The 26,713-nt window shown below is 47.0% G+C and overlaps 1 long non-coding RNA gene across 1 annotated transcript; it reads right to left on the bottom strand.

Moving 5' to 3' along the window:
- Positions 1–16,691: 16,691 nt before the first annotated feature.
- Positions 16,692–22,965, bottom strand: LOC119457431 (uncharacterized). The gene is made up of 3 exons (XR_005193259.2): positions 22,884–22,965; positions 16,817–16,962; positions 16,692–16,737 (listed from the first exon to the last, which is right to left on the bottom strand). It is a non-coding gene; the product is annotated as an uncharacterized LOC119457431 (long non-coding RNA).
- Positions 22,966–26,713: the final 3,748 nt, after the last annotated feature.

The following is a 26,713-nucleotide window of genomic DNA, read 5'->3' as shown; positions in this document are numbered from 1 at the left end:
TTATCGATGGCACGTGGTACTTTCCATCGGTCTCTTTCATTTCTTCTGTGCCTTCCCACAGCTTCACGTAATTTATCTGTTCCGGCTGTTGGCTTGTTTCATAGACGAGCAATCTGGACAAGGCATCTGCATCGGTGAGCAGCGGACCAGGGCGGTGCGAAACGACGGAGTCGAATTGTTGCAGGTTGTTAACCCACCTTGCAATGCGTCCTCGTGGTTGTGCCATATCAAGAAGGTGTGTCAATGCCTGATGGTCAGTGAAAAGTGTGAATTTCGCTCCTTCTAGGTAAGTTCGGAAATACTGAACAGCTTTCAAGACGGCCAGTGCTTCCTTTTCGGTGGTGGTGTAGTTTACTTCTGCAGGCTTCAATGTATAGCTATAGTACCCCACCACATGATGTCTTTGGTGGTCAGGTTCGTTTGAGAGTTTCTGATAGAGCACTGCCCCAGTTGCATAATGCGGTGCATCAGTGTTCAACACAAACGGTAGCGAGAAGTCAGGAATGCGGAGTATAGGGTCGGATGATATAAGCCTTACTAGCACACGGTAGGCACTTTCACACTCGTCATTCCACAGGAATGGTACGTCTTTTTGCATCAATCGTGTGAGGCATCGTGTTTTGACTGCATAGTCTCTTATAAAGGCCCTAAAGTTTCCAGAGAGGCCCAGGAAGACACGAAGGGAATGTATGTTGTAAAGCTTCACCAACTTAGAAATTATTTCAACGGATTTGGTACAACCGTCAAATGCCCTGCTTAGAAATACCACTTTTTCTTGGAAGAATGCACGTTTCTTAAAGTTTACTTTGAGATGTGCCAGGCTGAGCGCATGGAGAACTTGGAAAATGTGACTTTTGTGATCTTCTTTTGTCTTTCGAGAAAACGATTATGTCGTCTATATAAACATTGCAAAAGGTGCCCAAGTATGGTTTCAGGATGTCATTCATGATCTTTTGAAACCCCCGGGGAATTCTTGCATCCGAAAGGCAATCGATTATATTTGAACAAGTCGATTGCGTTACAAATGCGGTGTACTTTGTGGTCTTCTCGGTCAAGAGAATCTGCCAAAAGCCTTTGCAGAGATCGATCCGTGAAAACCAGTGGCAACCACCAGTTTCATCGATAATAGCATCAGTTTTTGGCATCGCGAAAGGTATTAATTCTGTTTGGCGATTTAGAATCCTATAATCGGTACAAAGACGAAAAGTGCCATCGTCTTTAGGAGCGATTGTTATAGGCGAAGCAAACGGTGAAATTGATGGTCGGATGATGTCGGCGTCTAACATTGCTTGCAGCTCCTTTTTCAACCAAGCCTTTTTCTCTCTTGACATATTATATGGGGCTTTCCGAACCACTGTTGTGTCTGCGAGTTCAAAGGGAACTGCATGTGACTTCATCGGCGGAGGATAGTTTTCTATGCATACGAGCTCTGGATACTTTGCTCGGATGTCTTCTTCACAGTGAACTAGTCTTAGAGGGCTTGGTGTCTCTCCGCTTTTCGTTAGTTTAGCATTTTCTTGAACCAATACCCTGTCATCCCAATAAAGGTTTATCTTGCGCTTTTTCATGTCAGGGCGAGGTAAATGGAAGTCATAGGTGACGTCAGGTATTGCCAGTACATCGCTCTTTACGCAATGTCCTTGAAATTCAATCACTACAGACGCCCACTCATAACGGGAGCTTACTGCGCCTTCGTAACCCTGGACACGTAGGGTCCTCCCACTGTGGAGACGGCTGGTGTCTATTCTTTTCTGGTTGATGATGGACACAGACGCTCCACTGTCCACGAGTGCGTTCATCTCAACACCGTCAATCTTGAGAGGGACATGAAGTAGGTTAGAAGATGCAAAGTACACAGTTTCGTGGCAGTCTTTCACGAGAGACCGATCGTCTTTACCCAGTTCTGTGTGGGGTTCGCCCACAGTCGGAACGCATACAGTGCTACCAGGACTACTTGAGCACCAATTCGAGGACTTCAAAACGTTGTTCCGAAGACTTCCTGCGAGTTTGAGGGATCGTATATGCGACTGAGGTTCTACGAGCTCATTGCTGTCCAGGAGTAATTCTTCTCCGCAAGGACTTTCCTGTGCTGGCTCCACGGGCAAATTTTTCAGACACCGCATGAGGTCGTCTATTGTATCGGGGGCTTTCAGCTGGACCTGTTTTCGAATACTGAGAGAGAGTCCCAGCGTTACCAAAGCTATAACTGCGAGTGATGAGAGTTCAGGTTCTGCCATGCGCAACAGACGACGCTTCTCAAGGCAGTACTCTAGTAGGGAGCCACACGTGTGTCTGAAGCGTAGCACCAACTCCCATCTCTCCAATGGATTGCATTGAAACGCCACCAGGAAGCTGCGTTTCCACTTCTCCCAATATGCTGGCTTTTGATCCAGAATCTGCAGATCGTACCATTTTCTGGCAGTGGCACCAAGGTAACGTCGCATGTTCTGTAGTTTCTCTTCGTCGGATAGCCACCCGTTATTCGCAGAAGCATACTCGTCATACCATAACCAATGTTGCGGGTCTTCGGAGCCACCTTCAAAAACATCACGTTCAACCATATCCGCCGCTCGTTTTCTTTTCCTCAGACTCGGCTAGTGCTGCCATAAGCTGGCTTTGTTTGCATCATCTGTCGTTGTTGCACTTCAAAAACTTGCAAAACGTGGCTCACCTCTGTTGACATATCCTCTGACGGAGAACCACGGCGCTGGGGTGCCAGAACTAGCTCTTCTTTTGTCGCCAGCTGCAGGTTTACCTTGACTGATCCTGTCTGCAAAAGTTCCGCACGGCATATGGACGCTTCTTTGAGCACTGCGTCGACGAGGCCAGGGGAGCTGACGTGGCGCGGAAGGCTTGTTGACGGTTCATCTTGCACTTGGTAGCCAGTGAAGATAATGCGCTGCGACTAGGTCTGGTCAACGAAGAATGTAACCCACATCCTGTCGGGCTGCGCCAAATTATGTAGCGTTCCTAGTAAACACAACTAAAGGAAACACATAGCTTAATACTGACGGATGGCTTTCGCTATTTTATTCTAACTGAAAGTGCCCTCCTCGTACTCCTCTGCCTTCGTCCCCTTTGTTCTTCCTCTTCTTTCGTGGCCTAAATGCGGCACGCTTCAATGAAGACGACGGCATAAGGACAATAGGATGACGGAACTGAAGTGATACACGATGGGAAAACTACAGCGTGATGACGACGGTATCATGATAGTCGTATGTCGAAGTCATAATGATGATGATGAAACGACCGCGACGACATCACGATTGTATGGCAACGAATGCATACGACTACATGGTGACGGCAATGGCATGGCAAAGGCGTTATAAAAATGGGATGACGGTGAGTGTATAATGAAAATGACGTGACGGCGCCCGTATATTGAAAACTATAACGATGATGGTTTATTTTGATCTGCACGGAAAGCGATGTCAACACAAAAAGGAAAGAACACAGGAAAAGCGCTGTCGTCCTGTGTACGCGCTGTTCAAAAGATTGCATCAATTCTAACTCACCTAGCCTCCCACCTTACTTGCGACGACGATGGTATGAAGAGAACGGCATCACTATAGAGTCAGATTACGAAGCTGAATTGACGACGATGGCTTGACCGCCACGGTCGGACAACGTGTGCATAATAGTGACTGTCTGACGATGATGGCCTGACAGTGTCGGCATAATGACGACAGTATGATTACAATAGAATCACGAAGATTGGCGTTGATAAAACAACGAAGGCCGTATGACGACAATGGGGTGATGTGACTGATGTGATAACGATAGTAAAACGACAGCGTGGCCACAATGGCATGATGACAATTGTTTGACGACGATGTCGTGACGACGACTGCATGACCAGTATCGGATGTCGAAGGTAAAATGACAATACAGTAACCATGATTGCGTCACTACGTCGGTGTGACAACGAATTCACGAATACTGTATCACGACAATGGCGTGACGATGAAGGCGTGACAAGAGTTGGATGACAAAGGTGAAATCACGACGACGCAACGACCGTGGCGGCATCACAACCACGAGCACACACATACCTAGTGGCCCAACATGTTATAGGGTTCGGGCCACTGGGTCGATGTAAAAGACGTGACGACGACGGCGTGACCAATGTCAGACCACGAAGCTGAAATGACGGCGGTTGAACAACCACAATGTCATCACGACCGTGCCGTGACAAAGAATGCATGACGGCTGTATTACGACGATGGCGTTAAGAAATTGACATGACGAGAGTTCGGCGAAAAAGGTGGAATGAAGTCTATGCAACGTCGACTACGCAATCACTACCACTAAAAACACCTAGTGGCCAAATCTGTTGGAAAAATTAGGCCACTGGGTGAGGGTAGAAGGCGTGACGATGACTGCAAGCCCAGAGTCAGATCATAAAGCTGGAATGACGACAATGGAACGACCACGACGGCATCCCCATCACGAGTTTATACCTAGAGGCCGAAGCAGGGTGGCAACTTGGGCCACTGGGGTGGCGTAAGAGGCTAGATAGATAAGCTCAAAAAGGCTGAAGTAGGCATTGATAGCACAATAATACTAACACATGAAAAGTATTGGAATGCGATTGGCATTAGTAGCCTATTCATGATTACGTTGCGTTGAGTTTTACACTGGCAAAGCGATGAGCTGCGCAACTCAGCGCAACGTAATCATGAAGGTTCAACAACTAGCCGCTTGCATTAGTTTCCTTAATTATTGGCCTATTCCAGCCTTTCTGAGCCTGCCTATTTGTCTATCTATCTATCTATCTATCTATCTATCTATCTATCTATCTATCTATCTATCTATCTATCTATCTATCTATCTATCTATCTATCTATCTATCTTATATTGCCTGTTGTACCAACGCAGTGGCCGAAGTTGTCTACCAGCTTGGGTCACGGCCTGTGTGCTCGTGGTCATGATGCCCTCATGGTAGTTTCATTTTCAGCATGCTAGCTTCGTCATTTTACTGACGTCATGCTGTAGTCGTCACGCTATTTACAGCGACGCAGTGGACCAAGTTGTTAATACCTAGAACTAGAACACTATATATGCGCTGGTGGTCGTGACGCCGTCGTGGTTGTTGTATTGTCGTAATTCCAGCTTTATCATCCGGCTGCCCTCATGTTGTCGTCGTCACCCTATCGTCATCATACAGTCGTCTTTCTTTCATAGTCATACAGTCATCAGGATGCCTTCGGGGTTTTTCCACCGTCGTCACGCTCCAGCTTCTTCATCCCACTATTGACATGCCGTCGCCGTGACGCAATCGTCGTCAGGCAGTAATAGTGATGCAGTTATCGCCATGCCATCTTCCTCTTACACTTGTCATCGTCCCATATCCTTCCTATCATTGCCATGACGTCGTCGTCGTTGCGTCGTCACGCAGCATTTGTTGACGTACGGTCGTCGTCATGCTGTGGTGGTCCTTCCATCGTCGTCAATGTAAATGTGTCATTGGACTCTTGTGATTCAGTCGTTGTCATATCGGCTTTGCCGTTGTACAGAAGCGATTCCTTCTCCATTTAATCGTTGTCACGACATCGTCGTTATTCAATCTTGCTCATGGGCGACTTCGTCAAGCGAGCCTCACAAAAAATGGGCTGACATCGCATGTAGTGGATGTCGCACATAGCCAAAGCAAGGAAAGTCTGAAAGTGACTGCAACAAATTTTAAATTGACGTAACTTCAGCAATACGGATCACTTGATTGCTAGTAGCATTAGAGTTCCCAGTCATTAAGTTTACAGTGTTTGATGAGTTCTGCCGTAATTGTTCAACACTCAAATAAGTACACTGTAGTGAAACTGTAGTGTACCGTCTTCGTCGGCGCGGTGCCGACGAAGACGGTACTAATTATAACGACGATCACCGCAAGCTTATGCGAAGTGAGTGTAATATGCGCAGTTTTGTTTATTTGGGCACGAAGGATGGACTGCTGGGTGACCTAATTAAACAACGAAAGAGAAGCAATAATGGCAGACAATAGGTACACAACATTAACGCGCCTATCTCCCTTGTCTCGTGATTTCAGCTATATTGTGCTGCTTTGTCAAAAATAATATCGGGCAAACTCACGCAGCTTCAGTTCTCGCGGCTTAACTGAAATGAGGTGATACAGACAATTCAGAGCTACAATACAAGGCTCAATGAAAGATGTGACACACATTTGATAAGCAATTTTCGCCGGAAGTACATTACATTTGCTTGGGCTGTTTGCCGTGCATTAAGTTAAGAAGTTTTTTTTTATCCTGTAGATTGGTGCGCTTTTGGCGCAATGCATTTTGTTAGCCATAAACTGGCAAACGGTTCGTTCTACTGTCTCCCGTACCAGGAAACGCAATGTTTTTTATAGTCAGTAATGTCCTCTTTTTCGAAAAATTGTACTGTGGTAGCTAGGAAACTCTTTTTTTGCTTTACTCAGCGCACTACAGACATAATGTTGATTATATTTACTGAAGTTTTTGTTGTATAAGAAAAACGTCCTATCTGAAGCTTTAAGGTTAGGAAAAATCACCAGCTTAACCTTGATTGCCACAACCTAATAACACCCTTATTGAGCACACACTTCCTAAACTCATCAAACATAGCTTTTCCTGACAAGGCCTTATCCTGGTACACTTCCACCCTGACAAAATGTACATTTGCAGGCCAGTTTGAAAAAAATTTAGGCTGCTGAAGCAGAACTGCTGCGGCAGGTAGAATGAGAACAATTTTAAGCAGGCAACTTATAGCGAACGCAAGAACCGTAGGTGGCTTGAAGTATAATACAACAACGAAGTGGTTGCACTAGCGCTTAAAACTACTTCGTTACCTCTGAAAAAATTGTTTTATCGAAATACGATTGCAACGGATTATTATGCATTCGCCTGTTGCTGGTGTTCTTTATTATACTCTTCAGGACATGGATGATAGGGTAGCTATTACGAAGGGAAAATAACGTGCCTGTACTACCTTGTACGGCTGGTAAACAAATGCAAAGAAATATAAATATGAGCGGCTTTGGCACTTGTGGGTAAATTGTAAATTGCATCTGTTTAGTTGTGCTTGTGCATGCCCCATGGATTACAGATGGAAATGTATCGCCGGCTATTAAACCTCGGTGAAACAGCCTTTATGAGGGATACACGTATTAGAACAAAGGTTAGTGCATAAAAGTAAACGTCGTAGTTTTAACTAAAAAAAAATCTGCCGCGTATCTGCGTGCTTCGCTGCAAATGTCATCGAAAGACGATAGTCTTCTGCCGGCCGTACTACATGAGTGCTGGTCTGATCCGCGGCCACCCGTGATGCTGTTCTCGTACCATTTCCGTCCTGGCATGAAGGTTTGTTTGAACAGATTTCATTTTACTGCATTATTTCATCAAGCGGCCATTTATGTTTTGCCCTGCCTCAGACAGCGCTTCCTTTATGTTGAATCGGCCGCATCTGGCTGGCATTGATAAAATTGAAGAGGCGCTGCGTGAGACATGGACGCCATCTGGCAGTACATCGGGAAACATGAGCTTGTGCAGAGGGTTTCCTTCCTCCATGGCAGAGGGCGCTCGTCGGCGCGCAGTCGGGGAACGTCGTTCGTTGGCGCGCATAGCATGGCATTTTCAGCGCAGCTTAAGAAACTAGGGTCTTTAGAGTTATGTATCTATGTATTTTCTATTAAAGGAACACACCTCCTAATACTTACCTAGTGATGTTGCGCCTCAGATCAGCGTAATATTTACTTTGTGATCGATAACGTTCACAAGTATGAACAGCCGTACCAGTTTAAGTAGTGTGGGCGGTAACAAGTGGTCCAACTTTGGCCGGGTGGCTGAATCGGGTGACAGACAGACAGACAGACAGACAGACAGACAGACCAAATTTCCAGCGTTTAAGTTCCCCAAGAAAGACTATCGTCTTTAATAGCATCTACAACATGCTTGCTGTCTCTAGATCTACTTTTCCAAGAACTCGGTTACACAGGTAGTCCTTCATTACCGTTAAATTTCACCGGCCACAGCGAGTAGGAACAACATTTGCAAAGCCAGTAGAGAATAATATCAAAGCTCGCATCTACCTTAATCGGTGCAGGTGTGTTCCTCTCTATATTTAATTCTCTCTTGTTCGTAGATTTCTATATAGATCAACTAGAAAGTTCTTTTTTATATAATGCGTCTAAGCTTCATGAAACTTGTTGTTGGGCTAGTTGGTACATGCTTCATACTACGAAAAGATGCAACACACCAAGAAAAAGACAGGAGAAAGGAAGTAGCGCTCTTTCCTTTGTTCTGTCTTCTTTTTGTTTTGCGTCTTTTCGTTGTGTGAAGCGTCTAATCTTCCTTCAATTTCTTCTGTTCTTGAACATACCATGTTTCCTGCAGATGCAATGGAAACTTCAAAACTACACAACGTACTTTTAAAGCGAAGCTGTTTAGCGCTAGGTTCCCCAGGATCGTGTCCAGGTGTAGAGAAAAAAACACCGCATATCCATGAAGTGAATGATGATGAGTGGGCGAAGCACCGGGGGATCATTCGGTTAACCGTGAATCCATCGATGCCGGCAAGCGGACCCAGAAGCGGTGAGAGCGCGGGAAGCGGCGGCAAAACGCCGGAAGCGTTCTCTACCTGAGGTTGGTGGCGCCGATGCTCGGTTCAAGCGCGAGCTTCGCGAGCCCTCAGCTCCGGGTCCGCTTGTCGGCGTTGCCATGCTGCTGCAGCTTCGCGAGCCCTCAGCTCCGGGTCCGCTTGCTGGCGTTGCCGTTTTGCTGCAGCTTCCCGCGCCCTAGACTCCGGGTCCGCGTGTAGTCTGCGACGCCGTGCTGCAGTAGCTTAGCGAGCTCTCGACTCCGCTTGCTGTTGAGCCGCCACTCTCGACTTTTCTTCCATAGCGGGCGCGCCGTTATTAGAAGCGACCGTTATCAACCATGGCTGAAGAGAGAAAGAGAGAGCGCATCGAGAACGAACGCCCTTGTGCACCGCAGCGCCCCTAGCGGACTCCATGCAAACCAAAGCTAGGGACGACGACGACGGCTCGGGCAAGGCTCGGCCCTAAGGTAAAGCCCCTCAATAAAAAAAAGTAGCGACATCTTTTGAAGATTGCCGCTTTCCTCCTCTCCTGCCCGTTCTCTCGGCGCTCGGCCCTCCGATTGACCGAATGCTGTCACGTGCTCTCGCGCGCTTTTTTTCTTGCTTGTTTTTTGCTCCCGCCGCCATCGCGGTGCCAGACCATTGCGAGCTGTGTATGGAGGCACCACGCATCGCGTCTCCTTTGCGCTTTTAAGGCGTAGTGTTCACGATGCCGTATTGCTCGGCATTCGGGTGCAGAACACGCGGAACAGACGGCAAGCGACTCTTCCGGATTCCATCAGCGAAGCGAGACGCGGCGCAGAGGAAGGTCTGGCTTCAAAGAATCAGCCGCGCTGATTTCAACCCAACACAATGGTCCCGGCTGTGTGAGGTAAGCGAGCGATTCTTCAATGATCCCTAATCTCACATGCTGCCACTTGCTGTGTGAGGCTTCGTTAGTTTTTCTCCCTCCTAAGTGCCGCACTGTTCGCGCTGCATGTTCGCGCTGCATTTGCAACTTTCGTGGCCGGATTTCATCTTGTCCTCAAACGCACGTGGTTTTTGTTGACTCGGTTATACAATGCATGGCGTTGTGTTTGTGTGGCCTGAATGTACGCGAACGGCACGTTTTGAGTGTATCGCAGTATGTTACGAAGCGGTGACGGTACGTAGGAAAAAATGGGCGCTTACCTGCGGAAAGACGATTAGGGCTATTTAGTTAGGGCGACTTTGCGCCTTCAGCAATAACTCAACTCGGTGGTCGGCAAAGATCAATGTTCTTGTCGCTAAAACTTGTCGCTATCGTCCTAGATCCTCGAGGACCGATAACTATCTCGAAAATGGTAGAAAGTGCTGCGCGTGAAAAGTGTGCTAAGTATTCTAGTCTTGTATCGCGTAGCAGAACAAGAGATAAGGACCTGTGCTGGCGGCGAGCTGAAAAAGGAAAACGGTATACAAGACTTCTCGGCGATATGTAGCAGAACAAGAGATAAGTACCTGTGCTGGCGGCGAGCTAAAAAAGGAACACCGTAAACAAGACTTCCCGGCGATAATAACTTGTGCCGGGAATGTTGTGTTACGCCTTATACTTGAAGGAGCGAGGTTTTACGGTGACCTTGTTTTCCGATTTCACGTTTGCGCAGGATCACTTCACGGATGATCAATTTGAGCCGGTGATTCTGCAGAGCTGTGGCACAAAAAAATTGAAGCGTCAAGCCATTCCATCGCTCTTCGTTCATCGGAAGCAGCTGAAGCCGAGGAAGCCGCCTGCCAAACGGAAGAATACACCGTGCACTTCAAAGACATTACCGTCTGCTGGCAGCAATGCTATCCACATTGCAACGCCCTTGATTATAGAGTTAACTCATTCCTGCGTGGCTTTGTCAGTGGCCAGGACAAACCTGGATGTTAACTCATCGTTTCTGCTCTGCATTTGATAAGATAGTAGATACAATACGCACGGTAGAATTTCTCGGACCCGCGAGCAGCACATGCAAGCGACAATATGATCCGCAAAAGCAGCCTCGCATACACCTGTAAGATGACCGTTGCCGCGCTACTGAAGTCCGCAAAAAAAGAAGAAAAAAATGTGTGGAGTAGTGTAAGGCTTCCTGCAAGCGAGCGAAGCCACTAGCCTCATTATCGACGGACCGCTTCCGCCGAATGATCGGTAGCTCACTATAGTCGGGTACAACTTAAGAAGACAGGAGAGGCCCCGCCCAGATGACCGAAGCGCAGCAGCCGATTTCCTCCGCGACTAAGGAAATAGTCACGCTAACGCGACTCGCCCTGGCTTGAAGCGCGGGCTGCATGCTTCTCCGTCGGCGGGGGCACCGGCCATCCGGCTCATGACGCAAGTCTTTAGTGCGCGCCATTGGTGGAGGCTCGTATGCATCCGCCTTTGAGGGGGCAAATGCCGCTGGCTTCTAAAGTTGTACCCGACTGTAGTCAGTGAAACCTGTAAGACAACTGCATATATACAGCGGGCGGATCATTCACTCCCGAAGCGTAGTCATTGTTAGAGGCCCGCTGTGCACGTTAGCCGCTGGCCAACGAGGGACTGGAGCTACTGAAACGCGGCGATGAACCAACGCCGAGGTCGCGCGTGGCATGGCTCAGTTAAAGCCCGACTTAGAGGCTTTAGGCTCACTGTATCACCGCTAATAGTACAGCCGTCTAAGCGCAACGGCATTTATGCGTCCTCTCGTTGTTTCGGCAGCCAGTCATAACATAACGCGAAAAAATCCGATCAAAATACGAGTTCAAGAGCGCGAACGACACGTAGCCACAGCGTTTCATTCGGAGAGCGTCTGCTAGTTCGGCACCGCGTAGGGGGAGCCACGGTCGACAGAAGAGAGAGTGAACGCCGGCGCAGGAGGAGGAGAGAGGAGATGGCGCTACTTTTCTTCATTGAGGGGTTTACCCTAAGGTGCTTCGCCCCTAAAACCTATAGATATTATCAGCATTTGCTTTGGCTCCATCTGCCTGCTGGTTTGGCTCCCTGTGCGTGGTGGTCTCCCGCCAGTAGTGTATTATAAAGCCCCCATATATAAAAAAGTTGTCGCAGTTTCACCTGAAAGGTGAAGCATCAATTGCGATAGCAAATTTGTAGAGAGATATACGGAGTAATGATATTAGCTTTATCAGCTGTATAAACTTGGACATGCAGCAGCACCGGCAACGCGCCGAACTGTTGTCGACGCCGTCGGCATTTTGCCCGCGTTCGCTCAAAATGCGTGCGGCGTTGGTGACTGTTGCCGGAGCCTCTGATATAAATAGGCACTTGGTGCCGCAGCTAAACGTCGCCTCCCTTCCCTCCCCCTTCCCCCCCTCCCCCACGGCCTCTCGCGCATCGGAAGAAGGCGCGTTTGCTCTACATATATGGTGATTGTAAAGGAGGAAAGAGACGCCTACTTCTGCAGCCCTTAAGGAAGCACGGCGCAGAACGCGCGTTTGTTCTCCGCCGTGCGTTCACTCCCCGTGAAAGAGCGCGTCCCTCGCGCCCTTTCACTCGCACATACAGCGTTCGGCGGCGCGCGGCCACGATTTCATCTCCATTGACGTCATACGGAACCTCACGGCGACGGCGACGGCGACGGCGACGGCGACGCCGACGGCGACGGCGACGCCGACGGCAGAAATCTGCTTTTGAGTGTCCATATAATTGCTATCGCAATAAAAGTAACGCCATCCTCTTCCCTCCTCCTCCGTTCCAATATCGCGCTCGGCGCGACCAGCGCGATCGAGGCGCGATATCGACAGTGGCGCCGCCTGCGTCGGGCCTGCCGTGGCAGACGACAGCTAACGCGCTACCAGAGGAAATCCGAGGAAAACTTCGATCGCGCCCTGCGGAGACGTTTTTGAGGCGCGATTTTGCTTCGTCAGTCAGTAACTGATCTTAATAATGCCGTTTCGGAAGTAGCAACGCGACGATGCGAGACGGCGCAAATATCAAGTGTGCAGCAAGCGTTTGCGCACGCCGGATGGTAAACAAAAAGCCTTTTGCCCTCGCCTTGTAGGTTGCGGCAACTTAAGGCGCAGCAGCATGCCATCACAACGAAGCTCTTGTCCCTAACACGTTTGATCCGTTTGTGCGTACAGCACTTTCGTCGCACAGGCCCGAGAATGGCAGTCGGAGTGCGCTGGAAAGAAAGAAATATACAAAAGCGCGACGCGAACTTCCACGTGACACGGATTGGCCAATGGGGGAGCGGAGGAGGCTGGGGCGACAGGAGGCGGCTAAGAGAGGGCGAGGAGGAAGCGCCGGGGTGAGCGCGGTGGCGGCAAGATCTAAGAATGGCGCTACTTTTATAAATATAGGGGCTTTAGTGTCTTAGCACTAGCGATACAACGGATGATGGATGGCCCATTGTTATGCCCCTCGCCATCACCCATGCCTCTTTCGCTAGTGTCGCGATACTAGGCGGCGGAACGTCCGACAGCGGAACCAATCGTTGCGCCCCTTTGTCTCGTAACGTAGAGATCGCGCGAGCGCTGTTATCAGCTGTTGCGCTTGGGACTGGCTATAGGACGGACGCTCGTTTACCCACATCTTCTAGGACCCTGATGATGCCGTGCAGTGTGCCGCGGCTATGAACGCTGTGGCTTATACACTAGTCTATGACAATGGGGCGGACTAGGCGCAGCAAACGCACTTCTTGGCCATCGCACCGGGCGAAAAAAAAAAAGCCGCCGGTGTCCTTGCTCTTTGACGAACATGCCGAACACGCTCAATATAGTCAATAATAATAACATATAAATTCACTATAGCAATATTCACTATAGCAGATCCACCCTAGTCACAGCATTGCTGGCTTCTATATTCACAGTTGTGGAAGGGCATTGAATTTTTTCTTTAGATATTCTTACTGTTAAACCGTTTTTCATGTCTACGTATATTGTATCAATGTGATCGTTGACCATGTATACCTAAAAATCTAGCCATGAGAAACGCTAACCCTGGGTTTCGCAATGACACGTATGTAATAAAACACACCTCTTGCCTAGAACGCCTTGAATGCAGCGAATCGCTAACGTTTGTGAATCCGAGCAATGAAATGAAAAAATAATCAATAAGAGCGACGAAAGCGTGAATTCTAGGAGGCGCGTTTACCTTTAGCAATGAAACATCTGTCGATGAGGGGGGAAGCACAGCAATCGGCCGACTGTCAACAAGTTGTGCTTTGTAGGAACGTATCGGTGCACCTACGAACGAGCTTTACACTATGTGTTTACTTGTGCTGCCATTCCTTCATGTTATAGGCACAGTTCTTGCATTTGCATAGATCGTCCAATAACGACGCTAAATAGTGCACGTAGCGTCGCCTTTCGTTTTAACGCGGAAGCATAATATGCTGTATTACGCGAAAATCCGTCGTAGTCGGCCCGACCGAAAGATGGTGCCAAAAGATTCACCGACGATTACGATACTCCCTAGCGCGACATTTGAGCACAGCTCTATACGTGTTTTCATTTCGCGCTGTAGTGGCTGGAACGGACAATATATGTCTCGTGCGGCACGTTGCAAACGGGGCGAAGCGTGGCACGACTGCTTCGGTAATCGGGAGATAGCAAGAAGCAGCGCGTGGGTGACGCGCCGGTGCGATTGATAACAGCAGCCGCAGACCGACTTCCCAGACAACGTGCGCTACTCTGGCGCCATCTCGTAGCCATCGTCGCCGCAGTGCGCATCTTGCGCGACACTACGCTTTTGATCTCACCCTGTCGCCATACCCTCCTCTGCTTACAGCTTCATGCTCCCGCTGCTCCTTCCTCCTCCGCTACCCTCCTCGCGCTGTTTTCACTCTCGCCGCTTTTTGCATCCCTAGCTGCGCTCCACGTTCGCTCTTTAACCTGCTGCGCTCGTTTGCTCGGTTACAAGGGACAACGCCGATGCCGATGGTCGCCGCAGGAGGGGGCGCCTCTAAAATGGCCGAGAGCGCAAAGAGCAAAAAACAAGTAAAGAGATGCTCGGATTGACGTCTGATTTAGCACAGGGGTTCCTGTAAACAAAGTCAATATAACCCTGAAAATAAAATTCTGGTAAATTTTGGTCTGGGTGGGAATCGAGCCAGGGCCTCTGGAGTGCGAGACGAGCGCGCTTCTCCGATACCACGGCGCCTGCACAGTTCTGGAAGACCAAATGTGTGCCTAGTACGTGCGTTATTGCACACGTCAGGTAGCAGCCATTTGGCTAAATAAAGCTGTGGCCAATGCGTGCGTGCGCCATTGAGAACGTGATGGCGCCGTGTATAAAATGATCGCGTTCATGATGCTCCGAGGTCTACAAACGCTAGAACGCTTTCGCATTCCCAAGCATAAGCAGTCATAGTTGTCTCTGTCGGATTTTTCTTTTACTTGGAGCCCTGTGGTTGTCGTTTGATGGCAATAAGTTTACGAAGCTGCCGTTCTTTCGTATATGCGGCACTGTTCGAACAAGGAATGTCGCTGGAACTCACGTCCCGACTGGTCTTCGTTGGGGTTCTGGCGCAGACAAGTCGGTTTGGCTCCAACGAAAATCGTAGTTCGACCACTGCTCATCAATTCAAGCCTACACATTTTTGCAGGTATATTTCTTGTTTAGATTTGTACAATTATGACACTTGGGCCGGCAGATTGCTTTTCCACCACTTTTGCAATGAGAGAATGGCTACAAATACATGATACATGATAAATGCATGATATATGATACTTCAGGACAAGGCGCACTGCCTTCGGCACTAAGGCATGCGGACCCACGTAACTAGTGGACTTATCGATGACACAGGTGAAACTATGGGCAATGTTTTATCCCTGTCTCTTTACCTTTCCTATACTTACCTGTGTCTGCGCACACCAAAGCCACATGCAGCACGCAGAGACTCGAGCATAGCAACGCAAGCCGGGTTTGTAGAACTTATATATGGTTTCCTTTCCAGCCTCGCCTCCTCTCTTTCTCTAATAAGGAATCTGTCATGTGTACAATTTTACACCCCACTACATGACAGTGTGAGGTTTAGTGAAGTATGCCGCTATCACAGATAGCGATGTGGAACACTTCGTGGAACTGTTAGACCAATTCAGAAATAAACTGCTTGACTAGTTACATTGAACCAACGTTTACTGCTTCAGCTGCTCGTACTCCAGTCAGTGAAGCACTGAGCCACGTATTTAGTCAAACAGACTAATTGGGAGCATTCTAACATAAATGTTTTCAATAGAACACACAGCGCCGACCAAGGTACTGACATTCATATAAAAGACGTTTCAAATAAAAGGCGTGTAAATATTGTTGCAGTATATGTTGTGTCCTAATATATGCAACGATTGTGTAACGACTTTTCCGTCATTTCTACACGGTCTTTTTAAAGGAGATCCAAATGGTTACTTTTGGCTTTCCCGCTATTCAGTGTGCTGCTACTTGTGCAACACCGGGAGTGACTAAGAAATGTCCTGATGATGTTTACGTCATTTGAAGCTCATAGACACTTTTTTGGTTCGGAGGGTCGTTACATACAAGGGTACATAAAAAATAGTGGGCCTATGAAGCGCCCAGTGTCGAATTATTGTTTATCCCTCTCACGCCGCTTGCACAGGTATCGTTGTCCGCATGCAGTTGTTGCATGAAAAGGCTGGTACACATGCAATTGTCTGAATATCTCTACCGCTTGCGAACGTGTTGACAAACTCATTCCCAATACAGAAAATATTCCAGTTAGCTCTAAAATATGTTAAAAAATTTCATGCTCTTGGCTCTTTAGACTCCGACATTCACACTGTTACACAAAAGAATAAGCCTAATCGTTAAAATATAGGGTTCTTTAGGTCTTCGGGCAGAATAATGTATTACCATGGAAGCAAGAGGCGACAGTTTATAACTAAGGAATGGTCATTAACCAACCATGATAAACTATTGAAATACCATTGAAATGTGCCTATTGAAGGTGCGTGTTAAAATAAATTGGCAGATATGTCTCGCAGCACCATCAAGACCCCCTCACTACACGTTTAGCAAATAGCGCTGCTTCTGTGAAATGTGCTTATTTATTCCTGTAGCCGAACTGCGCGCAATACAAGCAAAAAAAGAAAAAGAAAAGGTAGCGTAAGTTTAACTTCGAATATTAAGAAGGTTTGTTCACGGTGTTATTTTAAAGTACGCATGCATACTTGCCATTGCCTCCATCCCCGTTACGTGCCGTGACTGTACGCCTGCAAAAAACCATTTAATATATTTAAAAGTCAAAGAAGAATGAGTGGTAAGATAAACAGAAGGAGACTGTTTGCATACCTTGTTATTAAAACAACCACATGTTTACCATGTGTTTGTGTTGTAAACTTCTTAGCTAGCGTTGACTTCCATTGGAGAAATACTTCGTCGATATTCGCTGTCCTCCCAGTACTTACAAACAGAGCTTGGCTTTGTTCATGGGATAACTTTGAAAGGTAGCAGAAAAAAACCAGTTTCATGGATAATGTAGAGAACTTAAACATGGCGAACTTTTAAAATAGTGAAGGTAGTGTCGGTTGACCTACATAGATAAACGAAATGAAATTATGATACAATGTTCTGTGTTCTATTAAAAGTTTTTCTCATTCATAATCAAAATTTATCAAAGTGAAGCAAAAGTGTTTTTCTATCTTTCCAATTAGACAATAAAAGGCAAAATAATGAAAGGGAGATAATAATACCAAATGTATTTGAAGGGAATAAATGATAAAAACAGACGCGTGAGCTGCTTTAGTACAACAAAGGAGGTGAGCATTACAAAGCACTCACAAGTAAATGTTCGCTTCTACAGCCTGTAACAATCATACACATCGTCACATCTTCGAAAATTTGAACGTTGCGTATATTTCAGGCCACTACACGACATTTATACAAAAAAGTAATTTAATAATACTTCAGGTAAGGTTCGTTCAGAATAGATTTTATTACATTAGCTTCCCACTAAGAAAAATTCCTTCCACCTCTTCAAGAACACTAATAGGTGCTTTGAGTACAGTCCGCAGGCGTAAATCAGCGTTTTCTGGCCTTAGAGGGTGGAAACCACAGTTTTTTTCAAGCAAAATATGTAGAAACAAATGCACGTTCAATACCAATTTATCGAGGCTCAACATACATATGTCTAAATTTTGCGATAGAAATGATACGGATGCACGAGGCACACTTATTCCATCGGCACTGCCGCCACCGCCTCCATGCAGGCGCTATGCTTGTGGATGGCGCATGCATGGATCATACGTGGATGTTTCTAGGCTCTCTAACCACACGGAGAACGTTGAGCTGCGATAGTGGGTGAAGCGAAGTGGATGCACCCGTCAACGCTACACTGGACCGCACCGATGACCGGAGCAGGGCCTGCCTGCCGGTGCTGGCATGAGCGTTGAAGGTACACACAGTATAAGCCGACTAGCATTCCTGCTTAGCTGATTTCTGTGTACTACGGTCTGAACAGTAAACACCGAACTAACGTTATCGAAGGTTTGACTCGGCGAATAATAAAGCCGACGGTTCACTGTCGGCCTCGTTTTGCGCACGATCGAGGGGCGACGCCTGCACGCCACAAACAGCGTTTGTCACTCTAGCGTTGTGAGATAAGTGGTAGGTGCCACGGCGCTGTTATTTCGCCGAGCATCACTTGTCGTGTATGCTACATGGCACCGACATGTAACACCTGCGCATAGTTAAAAAATTACACCATCTTCCCGAGGGGAACCATTGGCTTATGCGGAGCATCGCGGTCGTTATAACGGCGATAATTACGTTGTTATTACGGTGTTATTAACGTTCTTAATTTGGTGTTATTACGTTTTTATTACGTGTTAACTTGCGTTGGTCACCATCACATCGCGTGAACGCCGTGCTGCTGCCCGACGTTCTCAAACCGACGCTGCTTCACGTTGCCGAAGCTCAAGATCCGCTGCTCGACGTTCACGAACCAACGCGGCTTCACGTTCTCGAAGGTCGGGTTCCGCCGCTCGCTTCGTACGTTTTCGTTGAACTTCACGGTCCCAAACCTCCGGTTCTGCTGCTCGACGTTCACGAACTAACGCGGCTTCCCGTTCTCGAAGGTCGGGTTCCGCCGCTCGCTTCGTACGTTTACGTTGAACTTCACGGTCCCGAACCTCAGGTTCTGCTGCTCGACGTTCACGAACCAACGCGGCTTCCCGTTCTCGAAGCTCAGGATCCGCTGCTCGACGTTGACGTTTCGAAGCGGCTTCGCGTTCTCGAAGTGTGGAATCCGCTGCTCGACGCTGACGTTTCGAAGCGCCTTCGCGTTGGCGAACTGAATCTGGATCCGCTGCGTGTCGCCGACGTTTACGTTCTGCGTCGCAAGCTCTTCTCTGCGCAGCCTTGTCTTCAGAGGTGCACGCGGTTCTGTTAATGAACGGGCTGCTGCTGTTTGAAGATGTGCCAGACAGTTCGTTGACAGAGTCGTTGGCGTCCATTCAGCGGATCGGACGGCGCAGCGTGACTAAACCGAAGCAGCAACTGAGGCAGCGGCGCATGCACCGGGTTTATATAAGCAGCTGGCGCGGAGAGGAGGAGGAGGAGAGAGAGGCGCGCCTGCGCGCGCTATCGCACAGGTGGCGTATGAAGACACGGAGGGAGAAGCGCGTTATCGAACAGATGGCGTGGAGAGGGGGAGAGGAGGAGAGAGGGGTTATCGCACAGCTGGCGTGGAGAGAATGAGGAGAGGTGCGGACGGACGCCGACGCCGACGCCAACGACGCCGCGGGACAGGCCACCGCTATAAGATGCTCCGAATCTAAAATTTCGGCAGAACCCACCTTACGATGAGTGTATACGGTAATGCGCTTAGAATTGAAGCAATATGGCGAAACACCCTATTGACGCCATCGAAGCGCCTTATGCATGAAGCGGGTGCTACAGTGGGGCTCCTTTCTCGGGATTCTCCATACACTCGGCGCGAACGCGCAGTGCCACCGCGAAGCCTGCGCGCGGCGTCCAAATAGCATTCAGCGTAGATGCACGGGCTGAGAAACGTATGCTGCGGCAGCCGTGTAGCATCAATCGCGCATATTTAGTTTTTTTTCTGTACACGCTACGCCCTCTAGTGGTAGTGCCCAGAAGCATGCGCGTGGCCCCTGAGATGCCGATGCCTGGGAACACAGAGAACGGTCACCTCTCCGGCCGCTCACGTAGTGGCACATACTCTGCGACGCAGGCAGGTCATTATTATTATTATTATTATTATTATTATTATTATTATTATTATTATTATTATTATTTGATTTGTACACATATACACACAAGGACACAAAGGCATTAAGGAGGGAGCAAGCTGACAATTGCCACCGAGAGGGCCACAACGCCTGCCTACTCCTATAGGTGGAGGGAATAGAGGAAATGAAAATATTAGAAAAAGAAAAGAGGAAATCAAGAAATGACGGAGACACAGACAGAACAAAACAAAAACACAAATAATTTCTATAAACGGGAGGCCAAGTCAGTGTCCTTCAGAAAACTTAGCAGGGCTCGATGGGCCTGGTCACGTCTTGCAGCGCTCCCCCTTGGAAAAAGGCAATCCTCAAGGGTCGCACATTCCAGCCCCACAAGTCTATACTCCTTAATTAGTAATGCGCGCTGCGCAACGAATGCGGGACACTCTAAAACGAGATGTTCAAGTGTCTCACAGGAGCCACAAAACGTACACGACGGGCTGTTCACACGTCCTTGTCGGTATAGGCGTTCGCGCACCGGCACAGACCCAACCCTTAACTTGTATAACAGTGCTTAGCACGACGGGGCAAGCATAGACCACGAACACGGGGAGGGAACGATCCGTCTGCAACACGCCGGTCTGGGTGCTGCTTTAGGAGGTGTCGGCGTATCAGGAGACGGGCGTTTTCAAACGTGCACGAATTGGCAGTTCAGTCACATTCATGGTGGGCACAGCTTGAAGCGAGGCGATCAGCCTCTTCATTTCCAGCGATGCCCACGTGCGAGGCTACCCACTGGGCAATGAGGTACACTCCACAGGAAGTAATTTTGCCGGAAGGTTCTTGGATACTGCACAACAATGGGCTATCGGCATCTTGTCTAAGTCTTTTGAGGGCAGCACGGGAGTCTGTAAGAATGACGACCTTCAAGGCCTTTAATTCTTCGTGTACGTATTTCAGAGCAACATCAATCGCTGCTAGTTCTGCAGTTGTTGATGAGGTTGGATGTAGTATTCTAAATTCCCGTCTGATGCCAGTCGAAGGGCAGAAGAAAGCTGCAGAAGTGCCTTGCGCGTCGCTGTGTACAGATGCGTCCGTGAATATTTCAATATAACCTTCAATTTTTTCAAATAGGTGGGACTGGGCCAATTGAAATAGTGCCGGAACAGGCTGACTAGATTTTTTGTGTATTTCGGGAATTGTCAGATAAATGGGGAAGGGGACATTTGTTGCGCTTCTTCGGAGTTGTGAATGAAGTAGTGTCTCCTGAACTGTGAGTAATGTCCATAAACAATTCCGCCATTTTCCCCATCCGAGAGAATGGGCGCTGAAGCAGCCGATTAATCAGTGGTTGGCCATCTGATGTTCGGTGCAAACGCTCGATATGGTCTACCGCTCTCTGGTCTGCTTGCAAGCTCAGGGGCAACTGGTGCGCTTCCGTGAGTAGTGGAACAGATTGCGCCTCACGAGGTAAGCCAAGCATGACTCGGAGGGCAACACGATGGTCCCGTTCCAACTCAGACATCACATTTGGCGGCACGTTCAAGACTGGCAAGGCATACATCACGCCAGAGAGGACAAGAGATAGGCTGGTCAAAGGTTAACAGAAGAGCGGCACATACCCAGTGCATTCATGACACAGCTCGCTAATGTGTTGGCATCAAAGACGTTCATTGGCAATTGGCACAAACGCCGTGCATTTTTGGCGCAGCTTCCTAAAGCGCCGTGTTGCTGTCCTTGACCCAGTGCGAAGTGCGTTCGATTTGAAGTGCTTCACCTGTCCGCGGCTAAGTGATTTCTCCGCCAGCAGCGGTTCCTAAATTTGGCACCAATGTAGTTAAAGAAAATTTGTCCTGCATATCAAGGGCCGGCATATATCTACCTGTCAGCTCGCTGAATATGTTGCCTATCAGTGTACAGTATTTCGTCATGGATTCTTTATTACCCTGGTGAAATAATTTCATTAGTATTTTGTATCGATTAAGTTGTTTTCAGGAATGCCGAAGTAATATAGAAATTTCTTTGAGCATTGCCTACAAAATCAACAGCTTCGCGACTGCGCCTACACGTCCAGCTTTCAAAATATCTTCTTTATGCAGCCCGTATTTTTTTAAGAGCACCTGATTTTGTTCTGCTAATATATCAACGGTGGCATTTAATTCGCGCTTATTCAGTTTTTCATGACCCTATATCATACCCACAAATATGAACCTTGACCAGCTAGCTTGAGATTGTGCATCGTATATAACAGCAATGTTGCGGCACTGTGCGCCTAGTAGTCCGCCTCGACAAACTTTTATGGAACTAAATAAACCATCATAACCGACTAGCATTTGCACCTAAATATAACTTAGAACGAACCCCGCATGCCTTACAATTTTTAGCCCACTATACGGTTAACTTTTCTGTCGTACAATGCAGCCTCTTGGCGCTCTCAATCTACTGTGGAATAGTTGTGATTATACGTGGTTGCAATAAAACTTCTCAATAGTACAGAAGCAGAGCATGCTGGTAGTTTAGGGCGCCTTCCACTTTTTCCAAGAAGTATCGACTGCTTCATTACATCAAGGAGGAAAATTTAAGTATGACGCTGCTGCACATAATATCCACCGCGTGAACTGTGTATTTCAGTAATCGTGAAAATTTTACGTAAAAGGAAAATTTTTGTGATCCCCTATTTCCAGTGAGCCGGAACAGCATGGCATTATTTTCAATGGCGGATAACTTCTAGCCCAACACTTTATATCTGCTGCTTGAGCAATTCTAAACGTTTGAAAAACTCTAGCTCAAATATTTTCTTAGCCGCCCCATAGAAGGCATATGGATCATAACAACCATTGCGTCAAGAATATTGTAATAATTTAAGAAAAACTATGTGGTCGTAGAATACTGTTGACAATTTTGGCACCTAGAAACATTCCGAAGCTTCAGGTTGAACACAAATATTTTCTTCCTGCACATCTTTACTGTTCCACACTGAACGTTTGATCACAGATGAAATGACTTATGAAGGCTGCTGATGAAAGCGGTGGATGAAAGGCAGATGGCTGCAGTCTCCACTGTATATATAGGACGAACGTTGATAAAAGGTGTAGTGGTGATCTCTATGAAATTTGCATGCTGGTGCAGGATGTGCACGTGCTGGAAAGGCTACAAATATACGCACTCACTGTTAGAAATCCTTTTCTCACGAAATGGAATGTTCCGGTACCAAGCAGTTCGAGGCGTCGCGACACCTAGATAGACAATTCCATTACTTTAGACGTTATCCCCTGAACTGAAAACGTAAGAAGCCCATGTAATGATGTCTGCATATACAATAGATTTCATGTTTTCAGCTAAACTATCAAACAGAATCTCTGGCTGGATGCCATCTGTTGATCTTGCTGAATTAGAAAAAAGCTTAGCCGATACCCTAAATTGTTGCTCTAAACCTTCTCTGATACATTTTGTGTGCCATCTGCTCAATAACGAAAAGCGACTCAAGCACTTACAAAGCTGACAGTTTATGCTCATTTAGTAAAGGAAGCCCAATGCGGCACCCTAGTGTCGACAAACGCGCATCCTTACGGCCGACTACTTGATCAAATGACTCCGCCGAGGCAGACCGTCTTATGGTATCGGCATTTGATAGTAAAGCAAGGCACTCGACGATCCCGTGCATTACGAAGGAGCTCGTAATTGTTCTGCAACCTGTCCAAGAACATGGCAGGCTTTCAAAGGAAAATGGTGGTTTATAGTAATCAACACTACTACAATAAGAAATATCAATATTTCAGATTTGAGATGTGCTTTATTTCACCATTATGGCACATCAGTACAAAACAAAAATGAACCTAAATGGTGAGGATCACGAGAAAAAAGCTACATTTTAGCAGCTTGACTAGCCCCGCCAACCCTTCATTACAAACGCAGCAAGGAAACAAGTCCTCATAAAACAATGAAAAGCAATAATCTTTCAAGGTCATAAAGAACAATTCAAAACAATTTTCACGTTTCAAAGTGCAAGAAAATTCAGAATATCATAATTAAAAAGCAATTTTCAATAACGGACGTAAACTTAAATCGGTTGTTCATACTTACCTAATGTGCTCGGAAGACAATACTGTAATAGTTGCAGGCCATAATTAATTCGTGGCTGGGGGATATACCAATGGTTGGTATGCCTTGCTAAGCGTTGGGAGTGATTGCGAGTTAAATTTTCTAAAGTGCGAATGTGGAAACATATCGCCTATATTTCCACTAGAGGGCCGACACAGGCAAGCCCTGTTATCAAAACATTGGTCTGGATGTATTCCATGTTGGACGATTGGTGATCACTCCAAAAACATTAAACCAGTGCTCGTCCTGTCTGCCTGCTTTTTTAATGTCAATTCGCTCTCCTCTTCTAATTGCTCTGCAGCACCAACTAGCCCAACAAGATGAACTCCAAGAACATGTTTATTATTATGTATTGCTGTCGGCCATCATGTATAAAATTTTGTGTCACCGTGTTTTTGTTTTCATTCCATAGGATGGCTATGTAATGGTCGCTCCCCAGATTCGCCCCAGAGTTGATCCCCAGTTGATCCAACTCAACTTGGATAACCTCAGGCCAATTTTGTTAACATCATGTCTAGGAAAGACAATGGAGCATGTCATATTGAACAGGTTAACGAAATATGTGGAGGACAATGACATCCTACCGTATAATGTGATTGGTTTAAGACCAGGCTTGTCCACACAAGATGCCATGTTGTTAATCAAACATAAATTGCGTTTAGCCAGTCCAAAGCACACTAGAGCTCTCTTGGGGTTGGATGTCGAAAAAGCTTTTCACAAAATTAAGCATAGAGCAATACTTGAGGTCATTTCTGAACCGGGATTAGGCAGAAAACTATATGAAATGGTTAAAGCCTTTCTTGGCCATCGCTGAGCACACCTTAGATTCGGAGACATTAAATCGAAGAAGATAGATCTCGGTGACAGAGGGACGCCACAAGGGTCGGTCTTGTCACCTATGCTTTTCAACCTGGCGATGTCAAAAGTGGCAAAGGGATTGAAAGGGATAGAGGGCATTAACTTTACCATTTATGCAGACGATGTGACAATATGGAACGCTGAAGGAAGTATAGGACAGGCGGAAAGCAGACTTCAGGAGAGCATTTATGAGGTAGAGTCCATTTTAGAAGACATGGGACTGAAATGCTCTGCTGAGAAGTCTGAACTCCTAGTACTCAGTAACAGGAAAAGGGGTAAAAAACCGAGGGGATATGTTCCCGAGGAAGAACCCAGGTTAGTACTAACCACCAAGGCAGGCAAAACTATTAAAGCAAGTCGAATCCATTAGAGTCTTAGGGTTATTCCTGGAGGCAAACGGGGCAAACGGAAAAACAATACAAAACACAAGCAAGACTGAGGAGGTAATAAGACTGCTAAGGAGAATCACAAACAGACACAGAGGGTTGGGAGAGGAGAGCGCCATGAGACTGGTCCATGCTTTCGCCTTGTGTCACTTCTCATATGTAGCAGGGATGCTTAGATGGACACAGACAGAACTAAAGAAGTTGAACAGATTAATTAAAAGGCTTGTCAAAACAACAGTGGGATTGCCGGTTAGCACACCGGATGATAAATAATGAAACTAGGGCTCCACAACGCAATAGCCGAAATAATTGAAGCTCAGCAAATTGCCCACAGTAAGAGGATTTCCGAAACAAGATCAGGTGGAGCAATACTCGAAGAGCTAAGGTGGTACCCAAGCGAATCAGAAAATTCGGAAGACACAGTAGAACTAAAATATAGCGTAAGAGAGATCATCAAGACGACTCCTTTTCGCAGAAATATGCACTCGGTGCACAACCTGGAAAGAAGAAAGGCAAGGGCCAAAGCTCTCCTGCAGGAGATAGAACAGGACAGAGAATATGCGGCTTTTGTAGATGCTGCATGGGTCAGAGGAAAGAAAGCCTTTACGGCAGTAGTAGTAGATGCAGATGGACTCACTCGGGATGCTATTACAATCATGACTAAAGAAGCGACAGTGGCAGAACAAGTAGCGATAGCATTGTCTTTAAGGAATAATAAGTGGACGCGTATTTACAGTGACTCTAAGATGGCTATTAGACATTTTACCAATCTTACTGTCCCGACGTGGGAGCCGCCTGCGTCATCCTAAGGGTTGATCTTCTAGACCTGAATAAAGTTTATGATACCATACCATAGGATAGCTATTCTTTCCTCACCTCGTTATTGCCTTCTTGAGGCGCTTCTATGTGTCCAGTAGAAAAATTATCGCCTGCGGCGCAAAGCGATCAGCTTTGCGCTGCGTGGGCTTGAAACGTCCACCGGTCCAGAGCTCGCATGTATTCACCAGAAGAGGATTACTCTTTCTTTGTTGGGGATCTGGATGTTTTTATTGGGGCATTGGGGTAAAGTCACCTTCTTTCGCTCAGCTCTCTCTGTCGTGCGAACACAATGTTGTCTCTTCTACACGTTTCCTGCTGTTGGAGTGCGCAGGCTTTGTTTTGCCGCCAAGGTCTGCAGTCGAAGAACGCATGACTAGACTTCTTTTTGTAAAATATATTACCGGGTGCCTCAGAAAATGGTATTCTGACTTGTATAAAATAGGGAAGGTGACATAAATAAGCAATTTCCTCTGAACTGTTTTTACCACCCAGGTATACGTTTTAAAATGAGTCGATATAGACACCAAATGTGTAAAGAAATATAATCAACTTTTGCACCAAAACAGCTATGAATTGATCCGAAATTTAACCGGAAAGCGCAGAATTCGAGGAGCTCATCATCACTTCCATATATGACCATATCGACGCTGCCAATTTTTTAGTCTAATGAATTCCGGCCAATTTCACGCTAAAAGGCGAAACTGAAAAGCCGAAGCGCGCAGCTATCATATCATTAGTAGGCACCGAGTACTGATGTGACTGATTGCGTCTCAACGGTGGGCGATCATAAAGCGAGTGTCCTTATCAAGGCGTGATCTCGCCCGCTTCATACTTTA

This window comes from Dermacentor silvarum, chromosome 7 (genome assembly GCF_013339745.2).
Source record: "Dermacentor silvarum isolate Dsil-2018 chromosome 7, BIME_Dsil_1.4, whole genome shotgun sequence".
In the NCBI taxonomy this organism is placed as follows: Eukaryota; Metazoa; Arthropoda; class Arachnida; order Ixodida; family Ixodidae; genus Dermacentor; species Dermacentor silvarum.
This window is presented reverse-complemented; position numbering and strand designations above follow the sequence as displayed.